The sequence below is a fragment of the Taudactylus pleione genome, unplaced genomic scaffold (assembly GCF_031769625.1).
Source record: "Taudactylus pleione unplaced genomic scaffold, aTauple2 ptg000258l, whole genome shotgun sequence".
Classification (NCBI taxonomy): Eukaryota; Metazoa; Chordata; class Amphibia; order Anura; family Myobatrachidae; genus Taudactylus; species Taudactylus pleione.
The window spans coordinates 6,036,356-6,062,500 of NW_028284660.1; the positions used below are offsets into that span (position 1 = coordinate 6,036,356).

At 42.2% G+C, this 26,145-nt stretch overlaps 1 pseudogene; it reads right to left on the reverse strand.

Moving 5' to 3' along the window:
- LOC148514829 (alpha-2-macroglobulin-like) overlaps nucleotides 1-26,145 on the reverse strand; it is a 67,597-nt pseudogene that overhangs the window by 40,546 nt on the left and 906 nt on the right.

Here is a 26,145-nt window from a genome sequence, read left to right on the forward strand (position 1 = left end):
AGGAACCCCAAATTTGACAGAAATACTTTTTTCTCCAAAAAATCCTGCTTTATGCCATTCTTCACTACTTGTGCAAAGACACTAATTAGTGGCAATTAAGCAAACTTAAGTACCCCAAACAGTTGTACTATGGCTAATCGGGCACTACTACATTGATCCCCAATGTTTCTGCACCACTTTTCGCCTGTTATGACTTCACGTGTCTCTGTTTTCGCGTTTTTTGGAAGTGAATGGGGCGAATCGCTGGTACGCACACAATACGTTTCCGTAGCTGAAATACGCTATGTAGGTGAAAAATCCAGGATGTAAAACTTTGATGCGTACTTAAAACTGATTGAATACAGGCCTATGTTTGAAAAATGACAATTAAGAACTGATTAGTCTTTATTCCCCCATAGTAACATATTCAGACAGTACATGAACACAAAAACTTTCAAAAATACATTGCAAAACTACATATGGAATGGTCAATCCTCCTGACTGAGGACTAGGAAAATAACTGGTAGAGATCACTGCTTCCCTGCATGTCAGTAAAGTACACCAGGTTGGGAGGATAATTGTGAATGTCTCCATGCTGAGATCTGTGTAATGAGAGTGCTGGTTGAATAACTGCAGCAGACAATCAATCAGTGCTATTAACATACAAGGTGCCAGCTACAAAGAAATCCTTCTGCCAGTCTTTAAAACATGCTTCAGTGTGTCTGCTAGTAGGATTCGGTTATGATCTGGATGCAGTGGAACAAATGGTTTACTTACCCCAATGCAGATTGAAGGGCATTCTGACAATATTAGTACTACAGTAGCTGTGAAGCGGTACACATCATTTATCATAGCCTATGAGAAACACAAGACAAAATATTATTATAATAATAAGCATATTGGGACGCAACCCCAGACCTTAGGGTATCAATGCCGCCAGCCCCTTCCCTGGCCAGGACAAATAATAGGAAGCATACTGTGCATACCAGCATTGTACACACAAAGATTTTATATCATCATAAAATAGGGGTGCTATAAGGCATGAGAACCAAAGTCCTGTCAGGCTGTAGACACTCAGGTATGATTTATATGTTTTTACTCTTTAATATATGATCATATTTACTGGCAGACCCAGAAGTGTGGCTGCAGCTCAGTCCAAAGTTTAAATAGGGGAGCCACACCAACTGCCAGTGTGTCCCGGCCGGCGATGGTTTGCAGCGTTTAGAGTGGCAGTTGGTGTGGCTCCCCTATTTGAATTTTTGACTGAGCAGCAGCAGCACCTCTGGAGCTGCCACTGATTATATTTCATAGACTAAGTATATACACACATGCAATGCACATCGGATTAAGCATACTGTAGATGTGTATCCCCCCTTTTTATCACTCTAAAGGGACACCAGGTTACTAACTCCCATGTTGTATAATGTACCCACCCTTAACCTCTCTAAGTGGTGTACCTTTTATATTATCATTAATCCAGTGCCTCCACCCAAGCTAATTAAATAAGGCTTGCCTGGGTAAGCCATGTGATACATTATAATACCAATAATGTCCTGATAGTGTAATGTGATGTTTGTGTATGAAGATTGAAATGACATAATATTACAGTGTAATATCACATACATATCTATATATATATGACCTGTTCTTCTTCATTCGCGTAGACCCAAGGACTGTCAAACTCCTGCAGGAATAAAATTCACTATAATTATAACTTTAACATCATTATGTGTCTACAATATAATATGGTAATAAATACTTCCTTAACACTCAGAGATGAAATCATACACAGTTTCATATATATATATATATATAAGTATACAATAATATTAACTGAACATTGTAGCAAATTATAAAATCAGTACAATGAAAGCAGATATGTGGCTTTCTAAATTGTACATTAAAGGATTGTAACAAATTGTACAGTTTTAAGCAGATGCACAGTTTATCGCCATAAATTAAGTTAGGCTTGGAATCCGGAAGAATAAAATGTCCTTTTTATGTTATACTATATGGTGGTAAATATGCCTTCAGCTGTGCTGGAATATACCACTCCTAACAACTTAAATAAATTTGGTCCAAGCCATCAATTTGCTGTATCTCCTGTATGAATAGTATCCAAGCTGAACACTCAAAGTATCCCTCTCATATAGGTTTCCACTTATACAGTTAAAAGTTCATTAAGGATTAATAGCCTAAGAGTTGGACACTAACAATACCTCATATGTTCAGCCACGTAGAAGCCAGAGTATAAGGCTGTAAACTTTGACAAAGCATAGAATATTCCCTATCTGGCTACAGCTGAAATTAGTTACTTTTTAGCTTTTGCTACTCTGTTACTTCAAATAATATAGAACATGCTCCCCCAAGCTTCAATTATAGCTGTATCCTGGTGACAGTACATTGTAATGCAGGTGTAGTTTATAACTGTCCCAACTGACAGATCCCTTAGAGCTCTGTGGGGGAGATGTATGAAGCCCAGAAGCAGTATCAGCGCACATTATGTGCGCTGATACCACTTCTCCCTGATGTATGATTGGGGGTCTGGGTGGTAAATGCACCACTGTCATTATCGGCGCTGCTATCTACAAGATAGCAGCGCCAATAGCCTGGCCATGTAGGAACGGTCATATCGCCTGACCATTCAGCCTGCTGTAGCTGTCATTTTCTACAGCTACAGCCTGGTGCTGCCCTATCTCCACAGCAGGGACAGTGCTGTCACTGCTGTGGAAGCTGCCGGCTCCAGGCTGCATGCGGGGATCTTATAATAATTGCGAGATCCCATGCATGCTCAGTGGAGCCGGTCGGGACAGAGACACAGGGCATAAGCACTAGGCTGATGCACTATGGTCTCTAGTGGGTAGCACTGGAGGGGGGAGCTAACGCCCCCTCTCTCTGGCCAATGAGATGTTCTTACATCATATCGGTAGTGCATCCTGCTTTGCCTCAGTAAAGAGGTGAAGTGGGAATCGTTATAGCAGCATGTTAAGTTCCGCTATCATACATCTACTCCTATGTACCCTCCTATTTTTTAACTTTTACTGTAGTAGCTGGCCATTCATTGTGTAGTGGCACAGAGTGGGTTATTTACTCACTGCTGTCAGAATACTCCACGCTGCCTCAGGAATTCCATACTGATAGATTATCCTCACACTGGCCAGGTCATCCCTCTCTCCTTATCAGTTGCACATCCCCTTACCAGAGCCTGTCAGCTGTGGGGCAGCCAGGAGGCCTCTGGTCCCATTATACAGCCTCTCTATTTGATGTGAGTAGATAGAGAACACTTTTTCGGCAAACTTAATTTGACAGTTACCATGCCCACAACCCCTCCCCTAACTCCGCCCCCTGTCACTCCCACTTTTATTCCCCTTTTGATATCGTTTAATATGAATTTTATATGAATTTATAGTTTTTAATATTAAATTTATATAAATTTTATGTGGCGCAATATCTTTTTGATAGGGTTTGAGAAATAAATCTAAATCAAATGTATATAAATGCAATAGGGCTTGATATAAAATGTTATCGGATTGAATGCTTAAACAGGCAGTATTGTTGTTAAACCTTCGTGATAGCTATAAAAGTAAAAACATCTTTATTTAGCAGGCGGCCATGCAACGAACAAAAAAAATGCTGCTAATCGAAAAAAGCGGATGAAAAAGGTGAATTACACAGTATTGAACCCTGGCAGTTATAGCGGCTTTGATAAGTATTATAAGGCCAATAAAGATGCATTTAAAAGAATGGAAATTAAAAAATGGATGCAAAAACAAGATGCGTATACGTTATATAAACCAGCTTGGAAATTCTATAAAAGGAACATGATCTGTGTATCCTATATAAATCAGCAATGGCAATGCGATTTGGTATTCCTGATAGACCTTGCGAAGTACAACGATGGTTTTAAGTATATATTAACAGTTATCGATATATTCAGTAAGAGAGCCTGGGCCGTAAGCCTAATGTCTAAGAGTGCAGCAACCATCACTAGTGCTTTTGAAAAAATATTTCAGCAGGGCTGCGTGCCAACGAAGCTGCAAACCGACCGCGGTAAAGAGTTTCTAAGCAAAATCCTAAACAAACTGTTAGAAAAATACAATATAAATCATTTTACGGCCAACAACGATGTAAAGGAGGTGATTATAGAAAGATTCAATAGGACTTTAAAAACACAGATGTGGCGCTATTTCACAGCGCAGAATACCTACAGATATATAGATGTTTTACAGGACTTCATATACAGCTATAATAACACATATCATAGAATGATTAAGTGTACGCCGTGTGATGTGAATGCCTCTAATGCTTTGAGCATTTTTAAGATGACGTACGGCGAATACTTGAAAGCTAATAAAATACAGCCTCGATTAGCTATCAGTGAGCACGTACGCATCTCCAACTATAAGGATATATTTCAGAAAGGCTATGAACAGATTTATTCTGAGGAAATATTAGTCATACAGGCCGTGAACACTAAAGGACTTAGGCCACTTTATATGTTGGTGGATCTGTACGGCGAAGTTATAACTGCTAGTTTTTACACCGAAGAACTTCAAAGCATTCCAAAAAACTATAACAGAACTTACAAGGTGGAAAAGATTTTAAAAAATAAGAAGGTCGGCGGTCGGAAATACGCGTTGGTGAAGAGGCACGGTTACAAAGCAAAATTTAACAGCTGGGTCGCAGCGTCTGAGATAAAAGATATATAAAGCGCATCGCACTCTAAACAGGGTGAGAGATGGATGACAAGTCGGTCTACATAACATTGCCCAATAATGTATCGGCGGACACATTCCTGCAATATCAGATTTCTAACTATACAACAAAATTTGCAAAGCCGATACACTTAATCGGCGAATGGGAACTTGCTCTTAAAGAAATACAATACCCGCACACGTGGAATACAATCGATATACACGATTGTGTGTTGAAAATAACAAGGTGGAATGGACCGAACACGGATGTCACGAGGGTGTGCATTAAACCCGGTTTTTATGAAACAATCGAGGCGCTGGTCGAAGCATTCAATGCTGAAATTGAGCATCATAAGCTGGATGGAAGGCTAAAATTTTGGTACGATCACCTCGAACGCACCATATCCTTTGACAATAAGCCGATGTACCAGCTCACAGCCAGTGTTAAGATGACAAGAATAGTGGGTTTACAACCTAAAATTAGGTTTTTGTGCTGACATCAATGGGGGGCAATATACGTTGTACGTGTAAACAGACATTATCGAACACCAGAGGGTCGGTGATAGTTATGTACATTTGCTACGGACTGTTGAAATTAAGGGGTGTAACAGAAAATGGGTCACAATTCGATATGAGAAGCCAGATTACGTACCTTTGTGCAAAGCACATTTTGACACGATTACCTTAGAGATAAAGAACGACCAGAATGAGAGCATAGCATTCAAGTTTGGGAAAGCGATCGTAAAACTACACTTTAGACATCGCAAAAACAATTTTTATTAACCAGGCAGAATGGTCATTGTTAAAAATTATGGTGATCCGGCGCTGTACGCACAAAATTATAAAGCGCAAGCCGGTAACGGATTATCCGGTGTTCACGGTGGCGCTTGCATGTACGGATGTGGTTTAGGTGGTATTTTTCGAAGCCTTTTCAGAAAAGCGGTGCCTCTTTTCTGGAGAGGTCTAGAGTTAGCTAAACCGCACGTGAAAACTGTGGCGCGCAATATCGCGAAAGACATTATTGGACATGCCACAACGGCAGTGGTGAATAAAATACATGAGGCGAACCAAACCAATCAAGATGGTTCAGGATAATATATACAAGAAAAGGTGTGTCTAAAAGAAAGGTAAAATCTATGAGGTGTGGCATTTTGATAAGCAATCCGATGATTTGTTTTCAGGGTACATTAAATTACATCTCAGGGACAAACAAGAGGCATCCGTTTATCCCGAATGGTGTTCAGACTCTGAGAAACACCAAGCATATATAGACGCCTATCAAAAAAATGAAGGGGTGTTTTTACGGCCAGATCATATTCATATTAATCCGGCCAAGCATCAGCTATCTAAGCTCTTTTTGAACTCATTGTGGGGTAAGTTTGCCCAGAGGTGTAACTTACCCAACACCGCAATTGTCTTATACCCCGACATATTTTTTTAATACGCTTTTTTGCCGCACTATGAGGTGTCTTCTTTAGACTTCATAGATGACGATGTGGTGATGGTGAATTAGAAATACGCCAAAGATCATTACACCAGCTTGCTTATTTGTAATATTTTTATAGCCACAATAACAACGGTTTATGCCCGTATTGAACTGTAAAAACTGCTGGATAGGTTGCAAGAGTGTTGTCTTTACCACAATACAGACTCTGTCATTTTTGTCAGCAGGCCCGGTGATTGGAATCTGCAATTGGGTGATTATCTAGGCGAACTGACTGGCGAAATCCTGGCTGGTGTGCATATAACAGAGTTTGTCTCAGCCGGTCCCAAGTCATACGGATATCGTTTTAATAACGGAAAGACTAGTTTAAAAGTTAATGGAATCATGCTTAATGTTGATAATGCGCAACATGTCAACTTTGACAGCCTGAAAGACCTGATCTTAGATTATCCTTTAAACCCCGAAGGCGACGACCAGAAAAAAATTGTGATTCGCCTGCCCGGTATAGTGCGTTTTGAAAGGTATTGGCAGATTGAAACGCGAGTGCAGCAGAAAATGCAAAAGTGCGTTTACACTAAATGGAAGCTTACAGACAACTTCACAATGCTACCGTTTCGGTTTTAAGGTGGATATCAGGCTGCAACACCCCTTTTCATGTATTTTAGCAGGCCCCTCCAACTCGGATAAAAGTTATTTTGTGAAAATGCTGCTGCATAATTCCTGTTCGCACCTCTCGCACGTTCCCCATAATATTGTTTGGTTTTACGCTTGCTGGCAGTCAATGTACGATCATCTTCGGCGCGATTACCCTGGTATGTGTTTTATAGAGGGGCTACCTGAAACTTTTAACGATGACCAACTTTTCCCACCCAATAAGGTTAATTTAGCAGTGGTTGATGATCTGATGGAGTCGGCTAGTAATAATTCGGAGATGGAGAAAGCTTTCACAAAGTATGTACACCATAGAAATCTCAGTATCATGTACCTTGTACAAAATGTGTTTTGTCAGGGTAAAAAGAGCAGAACTATACTTAATGTTTATATAATGAGATAAGGTACCAGCCAATCAGCTCCTAACTGCCATGCCACAGGCTGTGTTTGAAAAATGAAAGTTAGGAGCTGATTGGCTGGTACCTTATCTCCTTTCACTTTATCTCCTAACACTGCTTAGTAAATAGACCCCTAAATCTTAAATACCATGCATTAAGGGAAATTAAGTTGTCATATTGTGTTGCACTATTTAAAACTAATTGTTTATTATGCATACAGTACATAAAAATTTGTTTTTTTGGAGCAAAGCAAAACAAAAAAGTAGCTCTGTATCTGGAACAAACCATGTTGGAATGCAAGGGGTTCAAGTACATATTTGTATTTATTTTTGCATGCAGGGTAAATACTGGCTGGTTCTGAATGTAGCCCACAAATGCTGGACAGATTTATTTTTACACTGCAATTTAAAACTAAGGGTCTGATTCAGATGTGTGAATAGAGTAAAAAAGAAAAAGTAAAGTAAATGAGCATTTTGGTAAAACCATGCTGCACCACAGGTGGACCTGATTCAGCATGGATCACTATTGCAATCGTTGCTGTGATTAAGCACATAGGGCTGCTGCGATAGTATGCTAATGGATGCTATCACTAAACAGTCGCACAGCCAGCATAGAGATGCCCACTGCCGCTATCTCACATCCGTCTTACCTTGTAAACCTGCGTATATATCAGTAACATCGAGTATTTTAGAGCAGTATATCTGCGGCTGTCACAGATCTTAGCCACTCTGGTTCCTGGTCAAAGAGCAGTGTGCATGACCCTCACCTGGAAGCCGGCGAGTCCCACAGCCCGAGCACACTGCTTAGAAACCGAGAGAGCCGACATGTCCTGCAGCTCATGTACGCTGCTCTATGGTCAGCAACCAGAGTGGCTATAATCTGTGACAGCAGCAGATGTACTACACTGATGTCCAGACTTTGTGTAGCAACAATATACAGTCACCCAGCACACCACTAAGCTTTTAACTGGTTTTCCCTTTGTTGGCTAAATAAGGAGCAGGTAACCCTTTAAGCTTTTTTCTGAACTATTAACAAACAGAGATATATTGTCACCTCAAGGAAATATATGGAATCATTTTATGACATTGGATATACTGGGGCAGATGTATGAAGCTCTGGAAACTGATAAAGTGGAGAGTGAGAAACAACCAGCCAATCAGCTCCCAACTGTCATTTTTTAAACACAGCCTGTAATGTGACAGTTGGGAGCTGAGTGGCTGCTCGTTTATCACTTTCCACTTCCCAGAGCTTCATACATTTGCCCCTGTATTTTTAATCTCATTCAGCTGAAACAAAATTTAAATTTTTTATGAGGTTTCTTAATATATATGTTGAGTTCTGTAATCAGTGTTTAGGCTAATGCTTTTACAAGCTGATTTTATTCTATGTGATTCTTTTAGCAACATTGTAATTATTTGAGATTATTTTTATTCCTCAATATAAGTATTCATGGATTGTTACAAGCAAGCTAAATAATATATCTTAGAATTGCTAAGAGAATCTGATTGATTTGATATTACCAGCACAGTTTTTTCTAAATTTTCTGTTGGTTTTGTGGGGTTTGCAAATTTTTTCCCCTTTTTATAAATTACTGCAGCAGGAGATTTCCCCATAGGTCTGATTCAGGAGCTGGGATAATTTGTGTTATCTTCTGAAACCTAACATGTAACACCTTCTCACTCTAAGGGATACATTTACAAAGATTCATGTTTGCCCGTATTTGCATGTCCAGGAGTATTTTGGCATTTTACAAACACGGGAATTTACTAACAGAAAATACCCCTGTTTTTTCTATCTTTAGAGGTGATAACAGCCGATTTTGAAGTTAAAATGCAACTGAAAGCACAACTAGAAATGAATACACTATCGTCTGAACACAGCAGTACTTTCCATAGACCGGAAAACAACACAGGAATTTACCAAAATTCGTGAATATAATCAGGGGTGTAATAAAACCAAACATGGTGAAAAAACAGAAATTACAAATAGACCCCCAACAGAGCATGGTGTCTAGCAGAAACATATATAGATCGTGTATGTTTCTGCCTTTATTTGTTAAATAAATGGTTAATTTAAAAAAAAATTATGTGGCCCCCTTCCTTCCCAAAGCATAACCAGCCCCGGGCTCCTAAGCCAGTCCTGGTTCTAAGTTCTAAAAATATTGGGGAAAAATGAATAGGGTTCACCAGTATTTTAGGAGCCAGCACTGGGCTCCAAGAGCCAGTCGTGGTTTTAGGAATAGAGGAAAAAATGGCGTTGGGTTCCCCCTATTTTTAAAACCAGCACCAGACTCAAATCTAGCAGGGGTATAATCCCACAGCCAGGGAACCATTCTCCAGGTCTCCCTGGCCAAAGCATTAACACCCCAAGCTAGTCTGCACAAGCCAGGGATCTCAGGGGAGGTGGGGACCGCCCAATAAAGGGGTCTCCCTTCTCCTGAGCACCCCAGGCTTAGTAGTTCCACAAGTGCCAAAGGGCAGGCACGCTGGCACCTGTGGTTCCACTGTAAAAAAAACAATAGTATCAATCTATTGTTCACTCTATTACCCCTGCACCCACCAGCCAGAAGTAGAGGGATGAGCCTTGGGCTTCAGCCTAAGCCTGGGGTGTTTGGGAGAGGGGGGGACTCCTTCATCCCCACTTCCCCTAAGATCCCCAGCTTGGGCTAACTAGTTTGGGGTGTTAATGCCTTGGCTGGTGAGACCTGATGAATGGGTCCACTGGCTGTGGCATTACACCCCAGACAGATTTGAGTCCTTCACTGGTTTTAAAAATAGGGGGAACAACATGCCATTTTTTACCCTAGTTTTAAAACCAGGACTGGCTCTGGGAGTCCAGTGCTTGTTCTTAAAATACGGGGAAACCCTACACTTTTTTCCCTCTGTATTTGTAGAATCCAGACTGGCTTAAAAGCCCTAGGCTGGATATGCTTTTGGGGGGGGAAAGTCAGGTTTTTTTTACATTTTAACCATTTGTTAACTTACACACAGACAAGCAACCTGCACGTATTTCACTGGTATGTTCAGGCTGCCTGTATGGGAGGGAAATACAGGCTGGAAAAACAGAGATTAAACATGGGTAGGAACGATCATCGGGAAATATGATCCTCACAAAAACGGAAGCTTGGTAACTTCCCGATTTATATTTAAAAAAAGACTCTCCTGATTCTGATCATTCCTACCCATGTTTAAAAATGGACAGATATGAGCAGGACATGGTTCTTAGTAAATTTACCCCTAAGTCTACATGTGTTATCTTTAAAACAGGCAAATCAGTGCACCAAAACTAAGTCTGAAGAACAAAATGTGTGTTCACAAACTTAATAAATTTCTGAGTAGAGTCTAAGGTGTATATTTACTAAAGTGAGAGTTTTTTGAAGTGGAGATGTTGTCCATAGCAACCAATCAGATTCTAGCTATTATCTTTTAGAAGTTGCTAGATAAATGTTAAGTAGCATCTAATTGCAGGGGTTGTTACCTACTATAATTAGAAATGAGGGAATATGGGAGGTAATATGCCCTGCATCTCTTGCAACTCTTTTCAGGAATATTTGGCTATATTAACATTGTGTTTTTTATGACTATTGCTCTTCTCAGGTGCTGAAAAACAGTTCTTGCAAGGCTATGTCTCAAATTCAATTTTCTTAATCATTGAATCAATTAATGCTTTTCCTGCCTTCCACTACATACTCCACCTCAATTTCCCTATACTACCTGATAACAGTATTTCTATGGTGTCATATAATTTATTAAACTGCCATCCTGTCTGCCACTGCTGTGTGGCAATGTCCCATAGATGTGCTAAATTATTTTAAACTGCTGTGCATTTGTGCCGCTGCTCTGCTGCTTAGTGTAGCCAGCCAGTCTTTGGCCAATATTGGTGAACAATATTGTGAGCTGTGAGATGGTTAAAATTGAGTGGAAATGACTGGAAATTAACGTAATTGAGGTTAATAATACTCTAGGAACAAAAACAGGCCCATTTTACATGGCCTTTAGCTATTTTTATCAATTGAAAAAAAAAAAATCCAGATCCAGAACTAAAATACATGAGTGTGATTTTGGCAAAACTGAACCACAATGATGAATTAGAGCCAAAACCAAAACCAAAACCTGGGATTCTGCGGTGTGCGCACATCCCTACTTATAAAGCTGTTGCACTTAAAATGCTTTAAGTAGAATTACAACCGTGTTGGCATAATGCTGCTGGCAATGTGCTTTTGTCGTAGCTAGTGTTGACATACAGATTGTCAATCACGTGTATTTACCCTGAGTAAAATTGTAACTGTGTAAAATTCAACTCTATATTGTAATAGTCATAATAATGAGTTATGTGTTGGTTATAGCTATTCATTTATTTGTCCACCAATCTCTATCCATGTGCATACACCTTGTCCAGCGCGTGCACAGTTATCAATTTTCTTTCTAAGTTGCATGCGCAGTATACAGATATCTCTGCCTATTTAAGGCAGGAGAAAGTATCACCACTATTTACCAAGTCTACAAAGCAATCTCCTGCTTTGCAATCAACAACATTGCAGCAGCTTGCTCCAAAACTGTCTATGAGCTTGTTAACAAGCTGTGAAATTATTAGCTTTTCAGTGATACTGGTCGACTGGTCAACACTAAAAAGGTCAACTCTCAGAAGGTCGACACCATAAAGTCAATACATTCTGAATGTTTACAGTCAAAAGGACGACAAGACCATTAGGTTGACCATCATTCTGCAGACATGTATTTAGGTTGACAGGGTTAATGGTCGACACATTCAAAAGGTTGAAATTTAAAATGTCATCACTAAAATGTCTACATACACCATGTGGTGTCAACCTTCTGAATGTTAACCATTTTACTGTCAATCTTTCATACCTCAACCCTTTTCAGCGCTTGTCTCCATTATCTATAGCCTTTCAGAGTTTGTATATCTTTGTTTGACCATTAATAAATTGCCCTGAAAACACGTTCAAAATCGCTGCAATATGTGGTGGTTAGAATGTTAATTTTGAGGCTGTTACTGCAACTCTACAGAAACTGGCCTCTTCATGACAACTCCATTCCCTTCACTAGCTTGAACTACCTTGTCTATGTTAGTTCCTTGTTAGTACTTATCAGTTACAGCAGAGACTGTGGGAGAAAGGCAACAGTAATAAACAGCAGAAATGCCAACAATGATAGAAAAAATAACTGAAACAAAGTTGTGTCCAGCAAACTCAGCAGTCATACGGTTATGTTTAAACACAAACTGTAAATTATTATAATGATTATGTACCTTTTATTGACACAATTGTGACATGTGGGTGGCGAAGAATGTAACATATGTATCCCAAATATAGTGCTATGATCAGCATCTCCCTGTTCTTACCCTGAGGATAGTGTAAGAGTCTCCATCTGTTGAGCTGCTATCAGGCCATAAGTACAGTCCATGGCAATAGTATACATTGTCTGGATTCTCACAGTTGCATTTTGGCTCCTCAAAATTCCATTCGCCATATTGGTAACTAAAGAAATAATTGGGGAACAGGTTGTATATCTATAATGGAGATATAAATACAAGTTATGTGTATCTCTGACCTGGTTAATCACTTATGCTGCCCACGGCCTACCCACCAGGCAATAAATAACTGTTTTATATATTAAAAAATCAAGAAATTAAAATGGAACTTGTTCATAAAGTCACATCTAAGCCACCTAATTTCTAACTGTTCTATTTCCATATTAATTTTTTGTCCATCCAGCACTGAGTTTGCCACTATTTCTATTATGCTTATTGGAGAAATAAGCAAACAGAATTGGTTTTGCATATGAATCCTTTGCCATGTACTCACCCTTTCAATCATCCTTAAACTCCACTTCGGAACATGTCTAAAGGCACAATAAATCATCTAAATACCTGTATATAGTATGACAGTATCAACCTCTAGGCCATAGGAAAAACTTCATGTTCTACCATGAAAATATATGTGTTGGCGTACGATGGGGCCACAATGGACCCCATCACAGAGCTGAAATTTGGAGTTTTTACCTCTCTCTCGATTACTTGTGACAAAAGGAAGCAGAAACCCAAATAGATTTGATATTAGAGAAATGTGCTAGTAAAGATTATAGACATACTACTGTAAATTGAATAAACTCAAGCAAAAACTATTAAGCTGGTTACACATTAGATGATATGTACCCAGCATGATGTCAGGGGCAAGGGCAAGTGTGGAAAGGGCATACACACTTGCCGATGCCAGGTCTGACGGGGGAGTGATGTGTCATGCTGCATGGCATCATTAGTGACATCCCCATCAGCCCTGATGCTGGGCTGACAGGGGATGTCTTTAATGACCCGCGGAAGCGGGTATCATGGGTACACACTAGACAATGTACTCGATATGTCACTACAATCCGCGGAATCGGATGAGATATCTAGTACAGTGGTTCTCAAACTCGGTCCTCAGGACCTCACACAGGTCACCTTTTCCAGGTCACCCAGCAGGTACACATGTGTAGTCATTACTCACTGACACAATTTAAAAGATCCACAGATGGAGGTAATTATTTCACTTGTGTTTCTGTAAGGAACCCGAGTTTGAGAAACTGTGGTCTAGTGTAATGGTGGAACTGTGGGAGACAATGGAGTCAGCTGCCACCAGGCACCAGCACTGAAGGGGGCACATCTACTCTTCCATTGTCCCCAGTTCCATGTCCTCCTGCTTGCAGTGCTGTGACAAAGGTGTCGCTGAGGCTGTGCTGAGTGTCGATAATGAATCTGCAGTACAAGGGCCGGCTGCTGCGCTTCCAGAATTTGCATTCCATTGTGGAATGCAAAATGGAGACTCCCAGGTCCTGTGTACCCTCCCACAGCCTCCGCTGACAGGCACTTTCCATCCCCTGCCTCTGTGGATGATACAATGGGTCCCCCGAAGGAGCAGTGACAACAGGGCGAGTCACCTCTCCTTCCCCTTCCCGTAATGTCCACTGCCTTTGCAGTGTACACCAGCTTCACGCAGGCCAAATACAGAGCAGTGGTACATGGTGTCTGCAGCCAGTCCCTGGTGGCTGGTGCAGACTCCCTGCTGCTGCCCTGGACACAGCACTCAGGAAATTAATCTCACTTCTCCCCAAAAAGAGAGCAGTTATCCACTGGCCAGTACCCAGGATCTGCATAGAGGACTTCTTCCCAATGAGTCCCTTCTCATTACTATTCCTGCCATCCTGCCCCCTGCTTCCCACTACTCCTGCCATCCTGTCCCCTGATTCCCTCTTCCCCTGCCACCCTGCCCCCTGCTTCCCACTACTCCCCCTATCCTGTCCCCTGCTTCCCACTCCTCCTTCCATCCTGCCCCCTGCTTCCCACTACTCCTCCTATCCTGCCCTTTGCTTTGTACTACTACTCATATCCTTCCCCCTGCTTCCCACTACTCCTCCTATCCTGCCCCCTGCTTCCCACTGCTGCCCCTATCCTGTCCCCTGCTTCCCACTCCTCCTTCCATCCTTCCCCCTGCTTCCCACTCCTCCTTCCATCCTGCCCCCTGCTTCCCACTACTCCTATCCTGCCCCCTGCTTCCCACTACTCCTCCTATCCTGCCCCCCACTTCGCACTACTACTCATATCCTTCCCCCTGCTTCCCACTACTCCTCCTATCCTGCCCCCTGCTTCCCACTACTCCTGATATCCTGCCCTTTGCTTTGTACTACTACTCATATCCTTCCCCCTGCTTCCCACTACTCCTCCTATCCTGCCCCCTGCTTCCCACTGCTGCCCCTATCCTGTCCCCTGCTTCCCACTCCTCCTTCCATCCTTCCCCCTGCTTCCCACTCCTCCTTCCATCCAGCCCCCTGCTTCCCACTACTCCTATCCTGCCCCCTGCTTCCCTCTACTCCTCGTATCCTGCCCCCCACTTCGCACTACTACTCATATCCTTCCCCCTGCTTCCCACTACTCCTCCTATCCTGCCCCCTGCTTCCCACTACTCCTCCTATTCTGGCGTTAGCTTTGCACTACTATTCATATCCTTTCCCCTGCTTCCACTTCTCCTCCTATCCTGCTTCCCACTACTCCTTCTAATCTGCCCCCTGCTTCCCTATACTCCTATCCTGCCCCCTGCTTCCCACTACTCCTCCTATCCTGCCATTTTTTTCCCACTACTCCTCCTATCCTGCCCCCTGCTTCCCACTACTCCTATCCTGCCCCCTGCTTCGCAGTACTATTCATCTCCTTCCCCTTGCTTCCCACTACTTCTATCCTGCCCCCTGCTTCCCACTACTCCTCCTATCCTGCCCCCTGCTTCGCACTACTACTCATATCCTTCCCCCTGCTTCCCAGTACTCCTCCTATCCTGCTTCCCACTACTCCTCCTAATATGCCCCTGCTTCCCACTACTCCTCCTATCCTGTCCCCTGCTTCCCACTCCTTCTTCCATCCTGCCCTCTTCTTCCCACTACTCCTATACTGCTACTTGCTTTCAACTACTCCTCCTATCCTGTCCCCTGCTTCCCACTCCTCCTTCCATCCTGCCCCCTGCTTCCCACTACTACTATCCTGCACCATGCTTCCCACTACTCCTCCTATCTTGCCCCCTGCTTCGCACTACTACTCATATCCTTCCCCCTGCTTCCAACTACTCTTCCTATCCTGCCCCCTGCTTCCAACTACTCCTCCAATCCTGCCCCCTGCTTCCCACTACTCCTCCTATCCTGCCCCCTGCTTCCAACTACTCCTACCTTCCTGCCCCCTGCTTCCCACTACTCCTCCTATCCTACCCCCTACTCCACACTACTCCTCCTATTATTCCCCCTACTTCCCACTGCTCCTTCTTTCCAGGCCCCTGCTTCCTAATAGTCCTCCTATCCTTCCCCCTTCTTCCCATTACTCCTTTCCTGCCCCACTGACCACCACACCCCCAGCCCCAGTTACAAACACTATACACCCTACGACTCCCCCACCCCCATAGCTACGGACATATACTCCCTAATCTACCTCCCCTCAACCCCCTAGACACAACCCCCTAACCCTCTGACATACATTAGCCTCACTATCCAGGCCAATATTTTCCTGTGGGGGCTAAAGTGCTTTTTTTATTTCCTGTTTGGGTCAATGCATTTGTTTTGCTGTTTTTTCCTGTGGGGGCCAACGTGTTTTATTGTTTTTTCCTGTGGGGGCCAAAGTGTTTATTTTTTTCGTCGTGAATGTGGTTGAGTTGCACTGTGCACATTTCTTGCAGTGTTGTAGTACAGATACAAGCACATGCAGCATACTAAAATGTGTTTTTTGTCATTCCTAGGTGGCTACAGGGTGTTGGCTAAGCAGTCGCAGATGTAATGTAGTATGGGTGTGTTGATGACGTTGCTTGTGTACAGTATAGAGATGGTAAATTGTGCACATTAGAGGCCATACTCATACGGGTGACATACACCTAGCATAGGGCTGGTGACAATTTAATGATCCGAGCGATGGTGGTGTCTAAAGACTACATGCTACAAAGCATGATAGCAGCGTCTGTGGACACTTGAAGTAGGCATCTCAGTCTAGGCATATTTGGATGTACTCCAGGGAAGGCCTAAAGTTGCAGAAGCAACTGCCACGAAAGATGCAAGGAAAGCTGCAACTGCATACGGCTCCATGACGAGTAGCAATTGGATTGTCCCCAATTTTTTTTTTTTGCTACAAAAGTATTCATACAAAGTAGCAGATTAAAGTTGCAAATTTTGAGAAAAATCTCAACACATGGCTAATTCGCAGATTCAACCACATGGCACATTTAACCATATGGCTAGATTTTAGGAAAGGTATATGCAGACACATCTGTGTGTGTATATATATATATATATAATTTTTGGTTTGTTTGTTTTGTTGGTAACACTTTTATGTGTGGCGGGACACCATCGCTTATCTTGCCTCTGGGCAACTAGGATTAAGTTATGCCACTGGTCTAGTGTGTACCCAGCTTAAGCTATCCCCAGTGATAAGATTCTGTCTTCGGACTCCCCAGCCCCCCTTATGTCTCCGCAGCCAGCACCCAGCACCCCTTCTGTCTCTCTATCAACCAACACCCTTTCTGTCTCTCTATCCAGTACCCCTTCAGTCTTACCAGCCAACACCCTTTCTGCCTCTCCAGTCAGCACCTCTTCTGTATCTCCAGTCAGCATTTTTATTAACTATTTTATTCATATTCATTTAATGGTTAATTTATAAACACCATTCAATTGACATCATGGAAACAGATCACTGTGGATTAGAAGCTATTCTATTCATATTATTTTACTTGTACTACTCTACTTGTTATAAAAAGCACCACTCAACTGAGAAACAGACAATTGGCAACATTCAATTTTTGGGTTTGTGAAGAGTTTAAGTGGAGAAGAAGAAGGAAAGTAGTATGAGAAAAATACCCCACACGGAGGGCCGGGCTGCCCATCTGGCACTTCTGCAAATGCCAGAAGTTCCGATGGCCTGATGGGCCAGTCCAGTGTTAAACCCTCAGTGAGCAGCTCCACCTCTTGGCCCTCTGCTTGGCCAGGATACTGAAAGATGGGGACATGCAGCGAGGAAAGGCCCCTGTGACTCGTGACATGCCCCCGTGAGATGTAAACACGCCTCTTTTGTTGTGAGGACATGTCCCTTTTGTGAGCTCGCTGCAGGGTGTCTGCAAGGGCTGATCTCGAGCCCCAGTCCATCCCTGCCCACTTACAAAGTGCAAGTGAGTTAAAAAGACTGATGTTTGAGACCTCCATCAACAAGTGCAGCAGCAAACAAGCTATGTGAATTGTGTCTGTCACCATTCCAATGAACGCCACAAATGTCTTACTTTCAATAAACCCTATAATGCTTGTGGCAAACAAAACTGTTTTACTCACTGGTGCAGGTCCAAGCCTAAAGCTGATGACAGGCAACTTTACACTGCATGTTCCAGCAGCCCAAAACTTTTTCGAATACTGTCTTACTGTACAGTACATCGCATGGACTTCCAGTCTTTCAAATTGAATATGGCGATAATTTTCCACCTTGTGAAATGACGTAATCGGCAAAACTTTTTTTAGCCGATCTCGTCTTTTCGCTCCAATGGGTCTATTTACTGTACTAAGCAGTGTTAGGAGACAGAGTGAAAAGTGATAAGAAAGTGAATAAGTGCCAACCAATCAGCTCCCAACTGTCATCTCACAGGCTGTGTTTGAAAAATTTCAGTTGGGAGCTGATTGGCTGGCACCATATCACTTTTATTATCACTTTTCACTCTGTCTCCTAACACTGCTTAGTACAGTAAATAGACCCCTTGGAGTGAAAAGACGAGATCGGCTAAAATATGTAAATAGACCCCTAAATTGAATACGGTCCTCAGTGTGTACGGTACTGTATATCTACTGTACTGTATATACTACTGTAAGTGCCGGGCAGCTGTGATATCACTGGGAAGGGCAACAGGGATGCTGTACAGTATGTGACTGTGGGCAGCAACCCCCATCGGCCGACGCGTCCCTGGTGAGTGAAATCCTGGCCAATAGGAAGATATGCCCCTGTATCTGTGTGTTATTGACTTTTTGTAACTTTTTAATGACAGATGCATGTGTTGGGTCTCAGACACACTTAAAGACTGAATTACATACAGTACAAACACCAATTTTATAAATTAATGTCAATTTTTATTTAACCTAACATACTGTACAGTACTGTACTGTACTATGCAGTACTGTACTGTATGCAGTTAATCACACCTTTTTTAATACTGTATTTGCTGTTAGATAAGATGAAAACAAAATTGATTTGCCATTGGTCACTGCATGATGCCAACTAGAAAAAGTAAACAAAAATGATACTGTACAGTCAAACACCAGTGTACAGTAAATTAAAAATATATTATGTTACACACTATTATACATTAGATTAACAGTATACAGTATGAATCGACAGTACTACAGTACAGCATTTTATATATTGTACATTACTGCAGTTTTCTTACAGTTACTGTATGCTGCCCATCCACTAGACGTGCTGAAAAGTGCCTAATTATGACATTGCAATCATGCAATCATTTCTCAGTCGATGATGAGCCTGCAGTGAACAAGCAGTCATTCAGTGCAGACTAATCAATCATCTGCTAACATTGCTCAACATTGCTAAGTCCTTCCTCAATGCCGACCGATATGCCCTACCGGACCAAGGACTACACAAAAAGATTAGGCTTTTAAGTTAAAATCATCACTGGCACTTTTGGCCTCAGATCCACAATTTCACCTATACCAGGTGCATACTCTACCTTTCATCGGAGTGCAAGGTCCACTGTACACCCTGAAGAAAGGAGGATAGGCAGAGATGAAAAGACAGTAAAAGACAGACACACAGGTACAGTACTCACCGGAGATACTCTTGTTCTTCATCCTGCTCAATCCCAAACAGAGGTCCCTGTAGGAGAGAGAATATGCCATGCAAGGCCCTTTCCTGCTCTAATAGTGTGACACACTAATCTACTGTAACATTAATATCAGCCCTACTATAACTCACTAGCCTAACAAACTACAGTATTAATGTATGGTACAGAATATTTGGCCCCACAGAGGGCCTACCTGTTATGGTGGAAGAGGCTTTGAGGGGGGGAACTTCATTAGCTCTTTCGCTTTCCACCCCCATAGTTCTATCCTGTCCCCTGCTTCTTTCTAGTGCTGCTGGCACGTCCTGGAGTTCCAAGCTGGACATGGACATGACTACTGTACAGTACCTAGGAGGAAGGAGATGACGTGAGAACAGTCCTTCCTCAATGCCGACCGATACGCCCTACCAGACCCAGGACTACACAAAAAGATTATGCTTTTAAGTTGAAATCATCACTGGCTCTTTTGACCTCAGATCCAGAGTTTCACCTATACCAGGTGCATACTCTACCTTGCATCGGAGTGCAAGGTCCACTGTACAACCTGAAGAAAGGAGGATAGGCAGAGATGAACAGACAGTAAAATACAGACACACAGGTACAGTACTCATCGGATATACTCTTGTTCTTCGTCCCGCTCAATCCCACACAGAGGTCCCTGTAGGAGAGAGAATATGCCATGCAAGGCCCTTTCCTGCTCTAATAGTGTGACACACTAATCTACTGTAACATTAATATCATCCCTACTGTAACTCACTAGCCTAACAAACTACAGTATTAATGTATGGTACAGTATATTTGGCCTCACAGAGGGCCTACCTGTTGTGGTGGAAGAGGCTTTGAGGGGGGGATCTTCTTTAGCTCTTTTGCTTTACACCCCTGTAGTCCTCTCCTGTCCTCAGCTTCTTTCTTCACATGGGTCTTTCTCTCTTCAGACCTGCTGGTCTACTGTAGGTTGGGTTTAATGTTCCGTTGGCCTCACAGAGGGCCTATCTATTATGGTGGAAGAGGCTTTTGGGGGGAACTTCTTTAGCTCTTTTGCTTTCCACCCCTTTAGCCCTCTCCTGTCCTCCACTTCTTTCTTCTGCCGCTTGCAAGTCGTGGCAAGCGACGGCACCGGGTCTTCCTGTCTTCTGACAAGTCCCTTCAAGTCGTGTTTGTTGATTGAAGATCTGTACTTGTATGTGTTACTGTCCTCCATGCATGTTTCCTTGGCATGCGCAGCACCCTATTCAATGTGTCCTTTATCCGGGTAAGTTCTTCTCTTCCAATCCTGAATCTTGTCCAACATCTTGACAGGATATCTTCTCTTAAATTGTTGGGGATTGGCACTTTCTTCCGACTGCCATCGAAGTTCACCCGCTTGGTCCAATTGCAATAGAGGTCGTAGGGCACGTGTTCCTGAAATATTGCTTGTGTATATCGATGCATCTCACAATCGGCAGCTCCATAAATTTCATTGTCCTTGTCAACGTTGATTACAGCCAGTGGTATATCCGGTAAGGGTGCTCCAAATACAGTCAGTTGTTCTGGGGTGCTCAACATGACAGGCGTCCCTGGTGAAAGTACAGGCATGCTTGCATTGTTGATCCTTGATTCTTCAACTGACCATTCAGGCAGGCAATATCATGCCACTGGTGTACTCTCCCACTAAGGCAGGCTGCATGATGGCACTGGTATCATGTCCAAGTGCTCTGATGCCACTGTAGTGTCCATATCTAGCAAGTGGAATGATGGGTCAGTCTCCAAGTTGAAATCATCATCGATATCCTCAGGCTCAAATTCATCTGAAGTGACCATTTCATACTGGATTGCCTCGTCATGTCTCTTCCTGGTACTCTGGACAGTGGCCTCTTGCCATTCTTCTTTATTTTGCCAGATTGATTCTTTCATTGCTTCTGCAATGGTGTCCTTCAGCCCTTCCTTCAGCTCTCCTTTCAAGTTGTCAATTTTTCGCCTCCAGATGACCAACTTTTCCCACGAGGTCTCTCTCCATCCTAGCACAGCTACATGTGCATGCATTATCTTCTTGGAAGGACAGTTTTCGATGAGCTGGTGAGTGGGATACGTCTTCCATAGGTGTACAAACCAGAGGCTCCAAGGTGTCCAGTTCTTCAGGTCCATACATCACTGGTGTTTACTCCTGGTTCTGGACATTCATGGGTTGCTCCACTTTCCCTAAAAGGGGCAGCGGGTGTCTAGGAATCGATTAGCGGTATAGGGTGTGTGATAGAAACTCGATATGCAATTAAGCGTCTAACACAGCAAACAGCAAAATGAACGTGAATCATACATAGCAAGCTACTTACAGTACCAGTGGGTTGATACTGTAGGAAACAGCTGTAGAAGCTCAGGGTACAGCAACAAAGGTGACTCAGAAGTCAGGCAGAGTTGCAGAGGTAGATCACGGTAATGAGCAGCAACAACAGCGACTTAGAAGTCAGGCAGCATTGCAGATAGTAGTATCTCAAGGGTTCATACTGTTGATATGTGCCGATGAGAGAATCCAAGCAGCAAGTCCATACAGTTAAGTAGCAGATTCACAGTGTGGGTAGCTTGGCAGGTCTGTGATGCTCTTTTATGCTACCAGAGACAAAGAAAACCTTGCCGCCAAAACTCTGTAGTGCCATTGGACCACAAGGAAGTGCATTTTTCAAATACACCAACTAGCGGCCAGATTTTCAGCAGGAAGGAATACTTTTGTCTCTGGTAGTATAATATAGCTTCTCATACCGGCCTACCGATCCACACTGTGAATCTGTTACTTAACCGTATGGACTTGCTGCTCGTCTCTTCGGCACATATCATCAGTACGAACCATTAAGATACTACTATCTGCAACGCGGCTTGACTTCCGAGTCGCTGTTGTTGCTGCTCATTAACATGATCTACTGTACCTCTGCAACTCTGCCTGACTTCCTAATCACCTTTGTTGCTGTACCCTGAACTTCTACAGCTGTTTCCTACAGTATCAACCTGCTGGTACTGTAAGCAGCTTGCTACAGTATGTATGGTTCACAGTCATTTTGCTGTGTTTAGTCTCCCATGAGTGACCGTGCTGTCCCTGCAGCCATCTTGTTTTGCTCAGCAGCCATCTTAGTTTCAGTCGCAATATTGCTGTGTTTAATATCCTGCTGCCTCTGTATGCCCCGTCCCCGTAGTCGCTTATTTGCATATCAAGTTTCTATCAAACACACCGTATACCATTGAGCGATTCCTAGCCCCCTTTTAGTCTCCCGCTAGTGACCGTCCTGTCCCCATGGCCATCTTGTTTAGCTCAGCGGCCATCTTAGTTTCAGTCGCAATATTGCTGTGTTTAATATCCCGCTGCCTCAGTATGCCCCATTCCCGTAGTCGCTTATTTGCGTGTCAAGTTTCTACCAAGCACAGCATATACCATTGAGCGATTCCTAGCCCCCTTTTAGTCTCCCGCGAGTGACCGTCCTGTCCCCGCAGCCATCTTGTTTTGCTCAGCGGCCATCTTAGTTTCAGTCGCAATATTGCTGTGTTTAATATCCCGCTGCCTCAGTATGCCCTGTCCCCGTAGTCGCTTATTTGCATATCAAGTTTCAACCAAGCACACTGTATACCATTGAGTGATTCCTAGCCGCCCGCTGCCCCCTTTTAGTCTCCCGTGAGTGATCATCCTGTTCCTGCGGCCATCTTGTTTTGCTCAGTGGCCATCTTAGTTTCAGTCGCAATATTGCTGTGTTTATTCTCCTGTTTGTCTCCTTCATAGATGAATCTTTGCGTATTAAGGGGCATACTGTATGTACTTTATCGCAGCTTGATGTGAGATTAAATTGGGAAATATATATCACTAATTAGCTCAAAACTATCATTGATTAAACACAGCCTGCAAAATGAAATTTACTAGCTGGTTATACTGTATATACTGTATCTGACTATTTTATCTCACATCAAGCTTTGATACATACTGTACTGTATGCCCCTTTGTTTCCATTGAGCAGGCCACATTTCACATTACATTATCTGCTGTTGTAAATGTGAGGAAATTTAATGTGTAATACTTTTTAGCCTGGTCCATACAGAATGCCTGGTTTATATACTGTATGGATGTGCAAACTCGGTTTTACTCTGATTTACTCGGTTCTTATCGCCACTTTACCGCAAATACGGATTGATTATATTGGCTATCCAAAACACATGATAGGCGATAGCCAATAAAAAGATACGAGTAAATCCGAGTAAAACCGAACACGCTCACCCCTAGTATATATATATATATATATATATATATTTATTTATATATACATACTGTGTGTATACTGTGTGTATATATATATATATATAAATATATATTTATTTATATATACATACTGTGTGTATACTGTGTGCGTATATATATATATATATATATATATATATATACATACATATACACACACTGTACACTAAGCAGTGTTCGGAGACAGTGAAAAGAGAAGGTGCTGTACCAAATAATCACCTTCTAACTGTAATTTTTCAAGGTTGTGTTTGAAAAATGACAGTTGGGAGCTGATTGGTTAGTACAGTGCCTTATCACTTCTCAATGTCTCCTAACACTGCTTGGTAAATAGACCCCTGAGTTTCTATCTACAGTAGCAGCCACATTTCACCCTGTATATGTTGAAGAACTAGGTGAAGGATCCAAGAATTCCTCTGCTAAGGGGTACCTTGTAAGGTTTCCGGAGACCTGCAATTGTTTTTACCAACTACAGGCCCTATTGAAGAAGGAATATCTGGTAATTCCCCATCATATCATCTGATTTTTTGGAGTTTTTTTATTTATTGTTGCATCGTTACGTGGATGCAGTTACCCTATATTTTAATATTTTATATTTGAGAATCAATAAATGTGTTAATGATATTACAATATGGTTCTTTATTATGTTTTATGTTTTATATACACCTGGAGTGAATATTGAAGACCTATGATAGGAAAACAGACTACGAAGGGCAGTACCTTTTTTATGTGAATATTACACTAGCGCAAGTCAAAGATTACATAATTGTTTATATTATTTTTGATAGGTTATTATTGGATATAATCATATAATTGATTTGCTGCTGATTGGTGTTTTTGGTGCCCAAGGTTTCACAACATTTAATTTAGAGAACCTGTGTGTCTGTCTTTTACTGTCTGTTCATCTCTGCCTGTCCTCCTTTCTTCAGGTTGTACAGTGGACCTTGCACTCCGATGCAAGGTAGAGTCTGCACCTGGTATTGGTGAAACTCTGGATCTGAGGCCAAAAGTGCCAGTCATGATTTTAACGTAAAAGCATAATCTTTTTGTGTAGTCCTCGGTCCGGTAGGGTTATCGGTCGGCATTGAGGAAGGACTGTTCTCACGTCATCTTCTTCCAACTTGGTACTGTACAGTTGTCGTGTCTGTGTCCAGGGCCATATGAGCAACGTATGGGCTGATGGTGAGACGCATGCTATGGAAGTACACCTGCATGGCATCAGGCACCACATCCCTCTTAGAAATGCACTAATAATGTCATAGTGACAATACAGTTGTTGAATAAAGACTTTATAAAAAAAAATAATGCAGGGCCAAAACTAGGATATCTGTCACCCGGTGCTAGGTACTGTAGCAATTTTGTGCACCTTCCCTTCCTGTACCTGGATTTTGTTCTTGCTCCTCCATAAGGCAGTGCACTAGTCAAACGTCCCTGGTATAGTGACTTACATTATTCCACACACAATAATGCCATTACACATTATGCCACACTCTGTAATGCCTATTACCAAAGTGCCACTAACTGTACATATTTTCCCCACACCATTGTATGCCCCACAGTAAGGCTTCTAATTACTTTAAAATTACGTGCTCATTGCCAGGGGGGATTCATGATCATTGCAAGGGGGATTTCATGCTCGTTGCCAGGGGGTTTCACGGGAGAAGATGCAGCTTTCAGCATCTTCTACCTGCACTTGCGCTGGCCTAACAGACACTAGAGGTCCAGTAAGGACCTCTAGCATCTGTCTCCTCCTTGGTGGTGGTTATTTTTGGATGACCATTTTCTGAATCTCCAGATGATTCAATCAAAGGAAGTCAGGTACTAATTAAGTCACCTGGGCTCAAGTATGGCTATTCTTAAAAAATGGACTGTTAGTGTGTCTTGAGGACTGTGGTTGGGAAAGCCTACAGTACTGTATAATGTACTGTACAGTAAACATTTTTATTAATAAATTTGCCTGTGGCCTCTTTTTCCTACTTTTACTGTGGTCATGTATTTATTTAGTTAAAGCTTAAGGGGGTTATTAAATAAAGCTTAGATAGAGATAAAATTGTAGATATATAGCACCAACCAATCAGATCCCAACTGTCACTTTACAAGGTGTGTTTTAAAAATGACAGTTACTGTAGTAGCTAATTGGTTGGTGCTACTGTATTTACTGTTTCTCCAATTTTATCTCTCTCCAAGCTTTATTAAATCACCCCTTAAGAGTGGTGTGCAATTAATAAAAGTACTGTATGGGTGACTTACTGTACTGTATTTTCTTACTGTATTGTTGCTATAGTATCAATAAATTTAAATACAGCATACTGTACTTTATTCACAGAACCAAGAAAAGACAGAAAACGTACTGTATATTAAAAATAAACAAAAATAATGTAACC